Raw genomic sequence first — 14,106 nt, forward strand, 5'->3', positions numbered from 1 at the left:
GCCTCAGCTCAGGCTTTAGGGGAAGAAAAAGCCTGCAGGAAGGGTGGAAACTATTGTGGGAAAGCATCCACCACATGAGAAAGGCTGAGAGCCTCCCACTGACACTGAGGTGCTGACTGTAGGGTGGACAAGTCAGCAGCAGTCATCTGGGGTGGTGGCCTGTGTGTGGCCCATGCCAGGTTCCTCAGAGAGAGCCAACAGGCTGGGCAAGGGCAGCTCCCCGAGCTGGGCTGTGCCTGCATCCATGCATTTCCCAGACCTTCACAGACTTTTTCGCGTGCTGCTGGTTGCATCCCAAAGGCATCTCTCTCCGTACAGCTCTCTGAAAGGAGGGTATAGCGAGGGGGGTGTCGGTCTCTTCTCCCAAGAAATGGCCTCAAGTTGTGCCACGTGAGGTTTAGGTTAGATATTAGGAAAAATTTCTTCATCAAAGGTGTTATGAAACATTGGAATAGGCTGCCCAGGGAAGTGGTTGAGTTGCCATCCCTGGAGATATTTAAGAGATGGGTAGACATAGTGCTGAGGAACATGGTGTTAGTGGAGATTTGGCAGTGTTAGGTTAATGGTTGGACTCAATGATCCTAAAGGTCCCTTCTAACCATAACAATTCTATGATTTTGTGATTCAAAGCAGAGAGGCCACTCTAGGACCAACAAACAGGGGGATCCCAGACCTCTTCACAACACCTAGCTGGAGCAGGGGAGTTCCCCACTGCCTTTCCTGGCCCAACAGAGGATCTGACATTTGCCCCTTCTGTCCATAGGACTGGTGGTACTGGGATGACTTGTCCATCTGATGATGTTCTGTGTCTGTGGTAGTCCCACTGTTATTTTTAAGAAGAAAAAAAAAAAAAAAAAGCCGTACATCTGATCTGTCTCCTGGAAGATATAAGCATGAAATTAGGAACTCTGAATATGTGCAAGTGTCCCCTTTATCACAGTGCTCCAAACCAGAAGTAGTCACTTTTGGAAAGGTAATGGCAACCAAGGAAGAAATCCCTGAGTTTGTTTATCCTTCAGGTCTCAGAACTGTGTTTGAACTAGACATCTTGGGAAAAACCTTCCAGATGACTCGAACATTTGTCCATGTTCATGGGAGAATGTCCATTTCCATGTCCCATGTCCATGATGGAGAATGTATTGCTATGCTCAATAGAGTCCTTTTAATGGCCAATTGCTCCTTGTTATTAAAGATAAAACCTTTCTTTTCTTGTGGTTCAGACTGAACTATCTTCAGGTGTCTGTCCCTGGATGCACGTGGGGTCCTGACTGAAGAACCCTCTGTTGTCAGCCCGTTAAAGACTAGTGGTCTGCAGTTAAGTTCCTTGTGTTCCTGGTGTCTCCCAGTGTGAGCCACATCATGCAGTCCTTGTGGCTCTTCTCTAAACCATCACCAGTTTATCAATGTCCTCCCAGATATCGAGCTGCCAGAAGAGGACTCTCTTTTCTAGTAAGATGTTGTCTGTGCCATACACAGGCCCTGCTTCTACTGCAGTGTCCTTTACTGGTCGAGGCAGATTCTCATTTTAACTGTGATTTTGTACAGAAGTCTTATGTCCAGCTGTTTAGTGACCATGTCTCTCACGTCCATCCTGGGGTCATACTAGGATACAGCAGAAGTCACAGCACAAGTCTCGTGCTTAAGTTCCTCACAACACGGCAACCTCTTCTCCATGCACATCACAAAGATGCTTGCAGAACATGCTGCCAGGCTCAGCAGGGTGAGCTGGTGGATTATGGAAGGCCCCATACATTCTCCATCTTCTACTGCCTCTGCAAGGACACAGATCTGTAAGCTTTGCAGGTAGATATGACTCAAAAAGCTGACCTTGCCTGCCTTGACATTCAGTGTCCCTCTTTGTGCCCTCGTTCTTCCCTAAAGGTGTTGATTTTAACATTTGCTGATTTTAACACTCCAATTACGTGATGCTCTTAGCCAGACTTCAGGAGCACAACTAGGTCGAATTCGTGTCCATACGTGAGCAGAGTGCATTATCCAGGCTCCCTGGCATCGGTGTGAAGGCAATTAAAGAACAACTTATCTTCAAGTCCCTTGCTGTCTGGACCAATTTTATTTTCAACATCACGATGTCACACTAATGAAGTCTCCTCAGTCCCTCCTACTTGCCCTTCTTCTTCATTGCTTCATATCCTACTGGGTCTGTCCCACACCTTCCTTGCCCCCCATGTCCTCAGAGGAAGGTCTTCCATCAAGAACAGCATCTTATGGACCACTGCACCACACCAGACCCTGCCAGCTCACACCCTCACACTGCCAACGGGGCACTTCCACAGGAGCCCTCTTCTTGCAAAGGCCACAGATGCCCCAGCAGAGCCTCCATCATGCTCTGCCCCACCACCACCCTCTGCACACCCAGGAGCTCCCTCCTGTGAGGGGCATCATTAGTGCAGATTACTGAATCCCTCCTCAGCAATTACAGACTTCACAGACTTGTGGACACCCAGTGCATGTGAGGAGGGAACGTGCCACCCCACTGGTCAGTGGGATCCCTCAGTAAGACCATCCATCCGTCTTCCCTGCGGGCACGATTATCTCACTGCTTGGACTAGGGAAGCTCATTTCTCCTCCACCCAGCTCCATCTCCCATTCCTCCTCTGGGAACCTCAGAGCTGGTTTCTGCTGTTCCCATGCTAAGAACTGGTAACCTCCACCCACGGGTGGAGGGGGATGGGAATTACGTCCCCTCCTCCCTGGTGCTGCTGGCCTGCCCAAGCCTCAGCCTCTAGTCAGGCAGAGCAGACTCTGGTTGTCTGTGTGTTTATTTAGTCAACTAATGAACCAAAATGTAGGGAATTACGTCCCCTCCTCTTCTCCCTGGTGCTGCTGGCCTGCCCAAGCCTCAGCCTCTAGTCAGGCAGAGCAGACTCTGGTTGTCTGTGTGTTTATTTAGTCAACTAATGAACCAAAATGTAATATAACATCTTACCAGAAGGGATGGTGGTATTCCTTTAAATGAAACAGATTTCAATCATTCAAACCCCTTCTCTCTGAAGTCTTTCTCCTTTATGTACTCACAAGCTCCAAGGCTTATGTCCAGGAGGTCATGCCAGGTTCACCTGTATATAAAATTAAAGAAGAGGAGCACTGCTGCTGGGTCTCCACTGTGTCTCTGATGTTCCTCTTGATTGACAATGATACAGAGTTTGGATCAGTCTTTTACACCCTCTAGGAGTCACGATGGCTGGATCTTTTGTCTTGGCTTCTTGCTTACTGCAACTCCCATAAATCCTAGGGAATATTAGTGTGCATTGTCTTTGTGTTCAGGGTGCCTTCCTGTTGGGAGAGCAGGAAGAGGAACAACACATGCAATGGGCTGTAACCTTGCTTCCCTCCTCCCGTGACCCAGACAGAACTCTTCTGCTGACGAGTCATCTGTGCAGGGACCTTTGCAACGCGCCAGCCTTCTGGGCTCAGAGAGAGGAACACGTTCCTCACGGTTCAGCAGGACTTTGCCACTCTTCCCACCTTTGCTTGATTGTTTCCTCTGGTGCTTTCACACACATATCTTCCCATTCATACCTCCTTCAGGAGAATCTCAATACTGGCTACAAATCACTTATGAACAGTCATATCTCATCAGTGCTCTCCACAGCATACTTTATTCCCTTCTTGAATGTGAGGCAGTGATAGCTCTCAAATCAGGCCCCAAGCATCCTTCACACGGAATTTAATTCTTTCGGGGAGGCCCAAAGGAGCTAAATGTATTTGTTTTATCCAGAAAAATGGTTATGAGATTTAGAGGTACAAGAACACACATATATTTATTTTCATTATTTCTGTTGCTGGATTTGCACAGAATGATGCTATGGCCTATTTCATAAAGGAGAGCAGACCAGAGGTTTATAATGACTATACCTGAACTTCCACTCTGTAAATCTATGTATTAGAAGGCACTCAAGGCAGGGATGATGGCAGGAGGAGGGGAAAACTGCACTCAGTAGCGCTTGCCATCATTGGGAGCCTGCATGCCTGGCTGTGCTCCTCACCCATGTCTTATTGCCCCTGTGCTGGACCTGCTCATCCCCTCCATCCCTGGGGACGTCCCTCCTGTGCCTGCAGGATCTTCACTCAGGCTCACAGCCTTTCTCCTGTAACAGAGCTCTGGGGCTGGCTGTGAAACTGAGAAGCCCACGGAGAACACTCTGCTGGTTCCCTGACACAAGGGCTTCGTTTCTTCTCAGGTTTATCAAGAAGCAGACATGGGCAGTTTGCTGGGGCTCTTTCAAGTTTGGAAGAGAAGCAGAAAGTCCCTGCAGTGGGAGGTGAGGGACCAGCCAGGAAGGTACCTCCCTTTCTCACACAGCCCCAGCCCAAAATGTTGCTTTTTGAGCCTGTAACATTTTACAGTATTTTCACTAAAATTAATAGCCAGCACCATCTGCACCTTCCCAGGAACGCTCACCATGAGTGCTCGGCTTCCCTCAGGTTATGGCCACACCAGTGTGGCCCCAGAGGTGGCTGGCTGGAAGGGAAAGACCACCCTGGGCTTCGCTTCGTGCTGCCATGCAACCAGGCTGTGCCTTCACTGCTCAGTCACACTGAAACCCTCATTGATTCCTCCGGGGACCCCAGCAGGCAATCGGATCCTTCACTCAGAGTTGCCTCTTTCCATCACTTAGCTGCAGCCATCTCTGAGGTGGCAATACCAGGGATCATGAACCATATAGATCTAGCTCTTCAAGGCCTTCTGCAGCATCTCTTCAAATCCAACAGAACCACATGGGCTACAGAAAGGCAGGCTGTGGCCCTCCTCTCCAAGACCAAGGCTTGGAAGAACAATAAGCATGAGCTGATTCTCCAGTGAGGTTTGGCTGCAGAGCATTTGAGGCCCTAGTTCACCAAAAGTGTCTTGAATCATGTCGGGAAAGGACATCAGCTCAGCAGCAGGACAACAGCATGGGAGCACACAGACCACCCTGGAAGGACCCTTGGCTGCTTCCACCAGCATCTTGTGCCTTCATTTCTTGGAAGGTGATGGATGCCAGCTTGTCCCCTGCTCCCCACCATTCCCCATGGTCTGCAGTCCACTTGCCTGAGGTTACACCACTTCTTGTAGCAGTGTGTGTCCTTCCATACGTTGTCCTCAGTCCCAGCCCCTCCACACTCCAGCTGTGACATGAGCAAGCGGCTCCTGAGAGTGGGAGAAAGAGGGGGATGATGGAGGTGGATCGCTGGTAGTTAACGTAACGTAATTGTGCTGGTGGCACAATTGTTCATTTGCATTTCCTTGGGGCGTTGATGCTGATATTAATTAAAGGTAATTATAGCACTGCTTTCTCAGTGCAACAGTAGCATGCAAAGACAAAAACAGTATTACAGACAAAAATGTTTCTTCCTCCAGAGCTTCAATGGCATCTTTTATTTTGAGAAATCTGCTGGGTGAGTGGAGGCCTGGAGCCCAGGCACTGCTCCTCCATCGCAGTCACTGCTAAGGGGTCCCAGGATCGGCACTGTGCCTAGAGGTATTCCAGGGTACCCTGAGAGTGGTCCCAGGATCAGCACCATGCCTAGAGGTACTCCAGGGTACCCTGAGAGTGCTGCACCCATCGCAGTCACTGCTAAGGGGTCCCAGGATCAGCACCATGCCTAGAGGTACTCCAGGGTACCCTGAGAGTGCTGGTGACACAGACATGATGGGTGATGGTAGTACTGAACAGATACTTCCAGCGCAAGTAGCTACTGGTGGTGATGCAGGATGCTGGGCACTAGCGTTGGACACTTGTGCACCCAGGATGGGTGATGGGTGCATTGCTAACAGAGGCTGCTGCCTTTCACAATGGACATTAGTGGCTCTAGTGATACATGGTGTTACCTTCATACGGGTACTGGTGGCATTAGAGCAGGAGAGCCACAGCTTTGCTGCTGGCAGATGGGTGCTGATGCTTGGATGGCTGCAGGTAGCACTGCCCACGGATACAGGCTGTGCTAATGGCTGTTGCAGACTCCACACATCTGCATTATTTGCTCAAACCTAACTCAGGTCACTAGCAGCCAGGATTCACTTTCCATATGGAGAGAGCTGTGAAAGGGCTGGGTAGTGTCAACACAATTACCTCTGCATGGCCACCCAGACCCGTCAAACCTGGTCTTATCCATTCACACAGTGCTATAGTTAGCATTGGGAGCAGTGGCCTTTTGGCAGCAACCTGCAACCTCATTGAGGTCTCTGTGCTCAGGAATGTCTGAATTTGGGATGTGGAACTGTCCCTTGTCTTCAAGAACTGATGCCTCCAACACAGAGGCCTCCTTGGATAGGTAGAAGTATGTTTGCTGTACCTCCTGGATGGAGCGCCTCGTTGGATACTTGTGCACCCAGGAGGGATGATGGGTGCATTGCTAACAGAGGCTGCTGCCTTTCACAATGGACATTAGTGGCTCTAGTGATACATGGTGTTACCTTCATACGGGTACTGGTGGCATTAGAGCAGGAGAGCCACAGCTTTGCTGCTGGCAGATGGGTGCTGATGCTTGGATGGCTGCAGGTAGCACTGCCCACGGATACAGGCTGTGCTAATGGCTGTTGCAGACTCCACACATCTGCATTATTTGCTCAAACCTAACTCAGGTCACTAGCAGCCAGGATTCACTTTCCATATGGAGAGAGCTGTGAAAGGGCTGGGTAGTGTCAACACAATTACCTCTGCATGGCCACCTGCAGCACCCAGACCCGTCAAACCTGGTCTTACCCATTCACACAGTGCTATAGTTAGCGTTGGGAGCAGTGGCCTTTTGGCAGCAACCTGCAGACCCGTCAAACCTGGTCTTATCCATTCACACAGTGCTATAGTTAGCATTGGGAGCAGTGGCCTTTTGGCAGCAACCTGCAACCTCATTGAGGTCTCTGTGCTCAGGAATGTCTGAGTTTGGGATGTGTCACTGGCCCTTGTCTTCAAGAACTGATGCCTCCAACACAGAGGCCTCCTTGGATAGGTAGAAGTATGTTTGCTGTACCTCCTGGATGGAGCGCCTGTCTCAGGTTTTCACAGCTGAGTACCCATCAACAGCAAGAAACTCAAAAAAATGAGTGTTTTGGTGTGGAAGACGGGGGGGCTCTGGGCACAGATGTGACTGCCCTGTCAAGGGCTGTCTCCTGCTTTCCCAGAGAGTGTGTCTTTCCTTTACCCATTTCCTCTGTGTTGTTGTTCAAGTGGTACAGAGCTAGTGGGAAGGTGAAGAGGGTTGGTACTGAATTTAGGAGGGCACTCTTCTGATCTTTCCAGGCTTTCCATTCTTCCATCTGTTGGGATGTCCACCGTGAGAGTCTCCGAAAGCCTCTTGAACACCTCTGATTCTCTACCTGTGCTGTATCCATCCATCTATCCAGTCTTTGCCTCCTTGGGACAGGTTATAAGGAGGGCTGTTGATCACTTTTGGAAGGAACTCTGTACAACCCCGGCATACATTGCACTTGGCGTGTGTGTAAAGCCCCCCTCGAGGCATGCATTAAGCTGGGGAGGAAACCCGGAAGGTGAAGAGGGTTGGTACTGAATTTAGGAGGGCACTCTTCTGATCTTTCCAGGCTTTCCATTCTTCCATCTGTTGGGATGTCCACCGTGAGAGTCTCCGAAAGCCTCTTGAACACCTCTGATTCTCTACCTGTGCTGTATCCATCCATCTATCCAGTCTTTGCCTCCTTGGGACAGGTTATAAGGAGGGCTGTTGATCACTTTTGGAAGGAACTCTGTACAACCCCGGCATACATTGCACTTGGCGTGTGTGTAAAGCCCCCCTCGAGGCATGCATTAAGCTGGGGAGGAAACCCCTCTTGCTGGGTGGTGGCAAGGTGAGAGCAGGATCCCATGGGCACTGGCAGCGCCCATTTCTCCTATCTGGGGACAAAGAGCTACTGTCTTATCACTGGTTTGGTCTTCTTCTGCTTCACCAGAGAGGGAGTCAAACCCACCACTCAGATCCAACTTTCCTAGAAAAATTGCTGAGGTTTGTATCCTTGTCCCAGCTTTCCATACATCCTCCCAGTCAAGAAACTGGGGTGTTTCTATTTTAAAGTCCCCTTGAGCTCTATCAGGCCTTCTTAAGACCCACATGGCCTCTCCTGCTCAATTAGGAATGAAAAAAAAAACACCAACATAGGAAGGCTGACTCCTCACTTCCCATCCCTGGCTTCTCAGCAGCAAAATGGATTCAATGGCTTCAAGCTGCAACAGGGCAGGTTTAGACTGGACATCAGGAAACAATTCTTCACAGAAAGAGTGGTCAGAGACTGGAATAGGCTGCCCTGGGAGATGGTTGAGTCACCATCTCTGAATATGTTTGAGTCATTTAGAAGTGGTGTTGGGGAATATGGTGTAGGGAAGAACTTTGTAGAGTAGGGTTGATGGTTGGACTCGATAATCCCAAGGGTCTTTTCCAACCTGAATGATTCTATGAAAAGGCTGAATTCCCCAGATTGCCCCAGCACTGTGCCTGCATCTTCTCAGTGCAGAAAAGAGAGCATGGATACACCCCCCGATTGCCCCAGCACTCTGCCTGCATCATCTCAGTGCAGAAAAGAGAGCATGGATACACACAAGGCTTCCTTGGATGTTAATTGATATAAACCCCACATAATACTTAGTCTCACTGATAAAATAATTCAGTCTGTGTTCTCTGTTGTGATGCGTAGGTTTTTGAGGACATCAAGAAACATTGCAGGGGAGGGGTGTGGGGGGGTGTCCCCATATTATTTACTTTACTTTTCATCCAGGGAGCAATTTTTTCAGTTGTTTGCAGTGTAGCTGGTGGTGAATGACAATGAAGAAAGAAGTACAATGCTTTAGCTGCAGTACAGTAGCACCTAGTGACCAGATGGAAGAGATTTACAGTGTGAGCTGCTCAAACAGGAGTTTAATGAGCAGCACTGGGGGGTGAGAGGAAGATGCAGATTTTGGCAGGTGTATAGCTAGGACACACCAAAGGTACCTGGCTGCCATCTGCCACCCCAGCACATGGTTATCCCCAGGACTGTCCTTCCTGCCTTACCAGACTCTGTTCTTCCATGGCAAAGCAAGCAGCACAGAAGATGAGGCACAGAGGGTTACAGAATCACCCCTGCTCAGGACAGTAAGCTCCTGGTATGGTCAAAAAATGAAGATACAGCCACAGGTAGCAAGGGAGATCCGTGGGGAATTATTTCATGGCAAAGAAACAAGGGAAAGAAAATCAAAGGGCACTTTCCCATGAAGGGGCTCACCCCAGCTCTGCTCCGGAGCAAGTAACCCAGGCATTTTGCGTGTTCTCCTCCCCACATAGCTGATTTCCAGTCTGTCCTTTCAGTCCACGTGCAACACAGAGAGACATGGGACCCACTTCTGCACCTTCCCACCCTCCCATGGATATTGCCTTTTGGCAAAGAAACAAGGGAAAGAAAATCAAAGGGCACTTTCCCATGAAGGGGCTCACCCCAGCTCTGCTCCGGAGCAAGTAACCCAGGCATTTTGCGTGTTCTCCTCCCCACATAGCTGATTTCCAGTCTGTCCTTTCAGTCCACGTGCAACACAGAGAGACATGGGACCCACTTCTGCACCTTCCCACCCTCCCATGGATATTGCCTCTGCCTCTTTACATGGGATGCTTTCCCTTGTAAGTCCCTTTAAGTCCCTTTGCTAGGACTTAATGAAGACAACCTGGTTGCCTCTTTACATGGGATGCTTTTCCTTGTGCCTTTGCTAGGACTTAATGAAGACAACCTGGATGTCAATCATCAGACTTGTGTCTTTACAGCATCAGGGTTATGGCCTGGGACACTTGGCAGGAAGACACCACTCTGCACTTTGTGACCTGAGTACATTTTCTCTTTTCTTTCTGCGCGACAGGTCTTCACGAGGGACAGCTCTGGAGCCCAGAAGGACACAAGGTGCACAGGATGCTGAATCTGGCCTAGTCCCCAAGCCCAGCAAGCTGTGAGAGGTACGGTATGGCCCAGGGGTGACATTGGGACTCTTCAGAAACAGCCTGGGGTGAGGGGGGGGTGGGATGGACAGACGTGGCTGTGAGCATGTGGTGTGAGGGTCAGGAGGGAGAAGGGGGCTGGGAAGGGGAGCTGGAGAGGGTGTTTCAATGACAACCCTCCCTCCACCTAGTAGTGAATCCTGCAACACGCCCGTCACGAAAATAAAGTTATGAAATCTAATACCGATTGCTATAGTAACGTCACGCCTCCGCGCTGACCCAGTTTGAGACAAAGGAAGTGTTCCCGCAGCTCCGAGCGCACAGGAGGCTGCAGACACATCTCAGTCTGTTCTCTGGAAAGAATGGCAGAGGGAGCTGCTGGCTTTTCCCCACCTGATTCCCCTTGCCCCAAAACCCTCAGGCAACACAAGCTGCTGTGTCTCAGGCACTGAGCATCTCCATCCTGCATCCCAAACGCAGGCAGGACCTCACCTAGCTTCATCTGGACCCCTCTAGCTTCATCTGGACTCACCTAGCTTCATCTGGACCCCACCTAGCTTCATCTGGACATTTAGGCAACAGAAACATCCGCCCTGGAGCAAAGCAACATCCTTGCAAAGCTCCAGAGACCTGGCAGGGCAGCAGCAACGGCCATCACCATTCAGAGCACCCTGTCACTACTGTGCCACCAACATCTAGGGCAAGGAGCCCATCCCTGCCCTCCCAGCTCCTCCTCCTCATCTACTCAGCCGTCTGTACCACCGGTCCTGGGGCTGCTGCTCTCTCTGGTAGCACCGTGGAAGATCCGGGTGGTGCTTTGGGGCAGGGTGGTAGCATAGAAGGCCAAGCAGAGTGGCCTTCTTCTGTGTCACAAGTTCTCGGTGCAAGTCTGGAGAACCTCCATCCCTGGCAGTCACAGCATAAGCTGTGGTCGAGGTCATAAGCAAGGTCGAGGGCAGTCATGTTAATGCCTTCCATCCTCTGCTTGCTCCATGGAGGGCTTTGCAAACACACACCCCCTTCCAGGCCTCTTGAACAGTACTGACCAGAACAGATCAGTTTTGGTCCCTAATGGTCTCATTAGCTGCGCTTCCAGACAAGCTGGAACATGCACCATGTTGTCACCAGCATGTGTCCCGAGTGCCCGGCATGAGAGCAGAGACTGCAGGTAGCTTTCAAAAGACAATGACACCTGCTCTTTGCCCTTGTCCTTCCACTCCATCTCATCAGCTCTCCTGCTTTCTTCCTGAAAGCTCTCCCTTTCTTACCTTGCCTTCATTTTTCTCATCTGACCTACTTAATACTTTGTATTTCCTTCTTCAGAGCAGATCCCATCTTCTGGAGAACTTGGAGAAACTTCTATTTAGGGACAAATAGGTTGTAAAGTTTCTGGGGTTTTGTTCCCTTGAGAGATGATTACATTACCAGTGACATTTGCATGAAAATAAGTTCTCTGTCTCAAGAGTTCATCTGCTCTTCCAGCTTAGTCAACACCTGCAGTCAAAAATCTTTGTCATATTGCAGCCATTGATTTTCACAGCATCTGGTTGTGCTGGTAGAGAAAAAAAATAGTATCTAGAGCATATAAGGAAGAAAAATTATTCTTTGTCTGTTTTGGGATAGCTCCAATTAGACCCTGTCCTTTCCCATCACCCCAGTGGACATCAGCTGGCAGTTCCAGCAGAGATATCCCTTTGCCTGAAGAGCAAGCAGGAGACCACTGGTGTGCACTGGGGCGCACCCGGGGTGGTGGGGCACTATTCAGCTACCATGAGGCCTTGGTACCTGGGTGCAGATTCCTCATTAAGAAGGCACAAGCCACTTATTCACAGGTGAAGTGAGATGTGAGGAGATCCTTCCACCGGTGACATGGGACTCAGTAGGGTTGAGAAATCAGCACCACGCACTTTCTTGAGCTCATCCACCAATGTCACCTACACTGGGATTTGCTTCATCTGGCGTTAGCTGCCTGGAAGGTGGATTTGGAGATGAGCTGGGTGAGCCTGTTGGGACACCTTTAGACAGCTTGACCCTCATAAAGCAACTCTCCATCTCCTGAGGAGGCACCCCAGGCAGAGGAGACACATCTCTGGAAGCCGCTGTCTCCCCTCCGTTGCTGTACAGAGAGTGAGGGGCAAAGGGCGGCTGTGCCCTGGTTCTCCTGGTGATGCTGTCACACGTCTCAGGGTGAAAGTCCAGGTGGCCTAAACCCCATGGGCGCTCCTCAGGAGACCTGGCTGAAGCTCTTCTCAGCAGCCGAGGACTGAGAGGACTGCTGCTGGGACCTCAGCACCCGCCCTGCCCCGGGGACGGAGCTCCCCGGCAGCAGCGGGAAACTTGCCGGGGAGAAGCGAGCGGCAGAAGGAGGCTGGAGGTTGTATAATGAATTGTTCTAAGTAGAAGCCAGCTATTTTTATCCCCTGCGATTAGATTCTGAACTCTTTGAATCATCATTAATGCAACGCCCTGGAAGCCGGCGGCCCCCCTCGCTGAATGCCACATGAAGTGTTCCTGCTAATTCAGGGAACATTTGAATTCATGCGTGTAGGCAGACCCACGTCACCTACACCACAGCATACAATTTTTTAAGCTCCTTGCGGCAGGGTGAGGGGAGTCATTTTTCTTCTGCAGGTTGCGAATCATTTATTCCTTATCTAGCTAGTTATTAGCATGCTGCTAGGTTTCTATATATAAAAGCCACCCATGTGTTTGCAGCCAGCTTGGATGGCTGGGCTGAGGTTTACGTGGGAGATTATGGTACGTGGAGCCCTGGAAGAGCTGATCAGCAGAGGGCAGGACTAGGTGGCTCCAGAGGGTGCCTGCAGCCCTGTCAGGATAGGGATTTCTTCCTTCTGGAGGACTTGAACCCTGACCAATCCCATTTTACAGGTTGTTTCTTCTCCTGATGCTTCTACCTGCCTCTCCTGAGCAGCACCTGAGCAGCCTCCTGGTCCTTCCTGGCCAGCCCTGCCTCAGTAGTACTTGTCCCTCCCCAACCAGACCTGTTCAGGTCAACCCTGCTTTGAAGGTTGTGATCTCAGGAGATGCCTTCCAACCTAAACAAATGATTGTTATACAAATGCCACCTTCCTGAAGCCTGGCAAGAGGGTCTGTGGCTTCTTGCTGGCACCACCTGGAGCAAGGTCTGGTGCCTGATGTTTTGGACAGCTGTGGTGATTTTGTGGTGCATTATGTTCTTTAGATGGGACACAACAGAGGTTAGGATGAGAGAGGCGAGCTCTCCCAAGAGGTGGTGAGTTCCTTCCTCCACTGAATGAGGACGAAGGCCCCTGGGCTGCCATGCAGCGTGGGGGCAGCAGTCTTGGTGTTTCCACAGGGAACAAACTTAGAAGCTGTTGGAAAGCTCTGCTGGTGGGAATAGCAGGAAATCTATGGCTAAGCTGTGAGGGGGAGGCGGGGAGGGAAGAAAGGGAAGGGGAGAATGTTGCTTTGGGCTGTGATTTTGAGGAGAAAGAAGAGTGCTTCAGGTGTCTGTTTCTGGATCAAGGCACTGCTCAGTCAGGACTTTGCAGAGGAGGGTGGCCAGGGAGAGAGAGGACACAGACACCTTGCATGGAAGGTGTTTGCAAGGGCACTGTAAAAAAATGGGGGGAGGCAGCACAGAGCCTGCACCCGCTGCTGGCCGTGGGAGGTGCAATGCAGCCACCAGGCCAGCCCTTGCAGCTCCCAAGTTTCTTCAGGAGCAGAAGCACCCACCCTTGGACTGCAGTCCCTGGCATCGTGAGAGCTGCAGAGGTAGATCTGACCTCCCTCTTGGCCACCTCAGCACGTTTCAGGGCAAGTCTGGCCCCCGTAGCTGGGTCTCCACCGTGCACACCACCAGGAGCAGCACAGGAACACACGCACACCATCCACCGCCACACAGACATGGGTTTGCCTTTGTGCCACAGTCCCAACACGCACACACAAGGAATGGAAATCCAGGTGAACATCAGGGTGAACATCAGGGTGCTCTCAAAGCTCCCTGTGCCCTCCCAGGCTTGGTGAGAAGGATCGAGCCCTGCCCAGTGACCCCAGCACCAGCTGCTGCCACTACACATCGGGCTTGTAAACACCAGCAAATGGCAAAGAGAAGTCCTGGAAAAGGCCTGGAGCAGGAGATGGTGAGGCGAGGTGAGACTGGCAGGGTAAGGGACCACATCTCCTCCTCCTGTCCCCTCCTTGCTGAGACAGGGC

At 50.8% G+C, this 14,106-nt stretch overlaps 1 protein-coding gene across 4 annotated transcripts in view; it reads left to right on the forward strand.

Annotated features, from left to right (window-relative positions):
* The window catches only part of DLGAP4 (discs, large (Drosophila) homolog-associated protein 4), a 195,501-nt gene that overhangs the window by 86,198 nt on the left and 95,197 nt on the right, over positions 1-14,106 (forward strand). For all 4 annotated transcript variants that reach the window (XM_014937571.1, XM_014937568.1, XM_014937569.1 and 1 more), the window contains exon 2: positions 9,834-9,927. The gene's annotated coding sequence lies outside the window, so the exon portion shown is untranslated. The remainder of the gene's footprint in view (positions 1-9,833; positions 9,928-14,106) is intronic.

Source organism: Calidris pugnax, unplaced genomic scaffold, assembly GCF_001431845.1.
Source record: "Calidris pugnax isolate Ruff unplaced genomic scaffold, ASM143184v1 scaffold83, whole genome shotgun sequence".
Classification (NCBI taxonomy): Eukaryota; Metazoa; Chordata; class Aves; order Charadriiformes; family Scolopacidae; genus Calidris; species Calidris pugnax.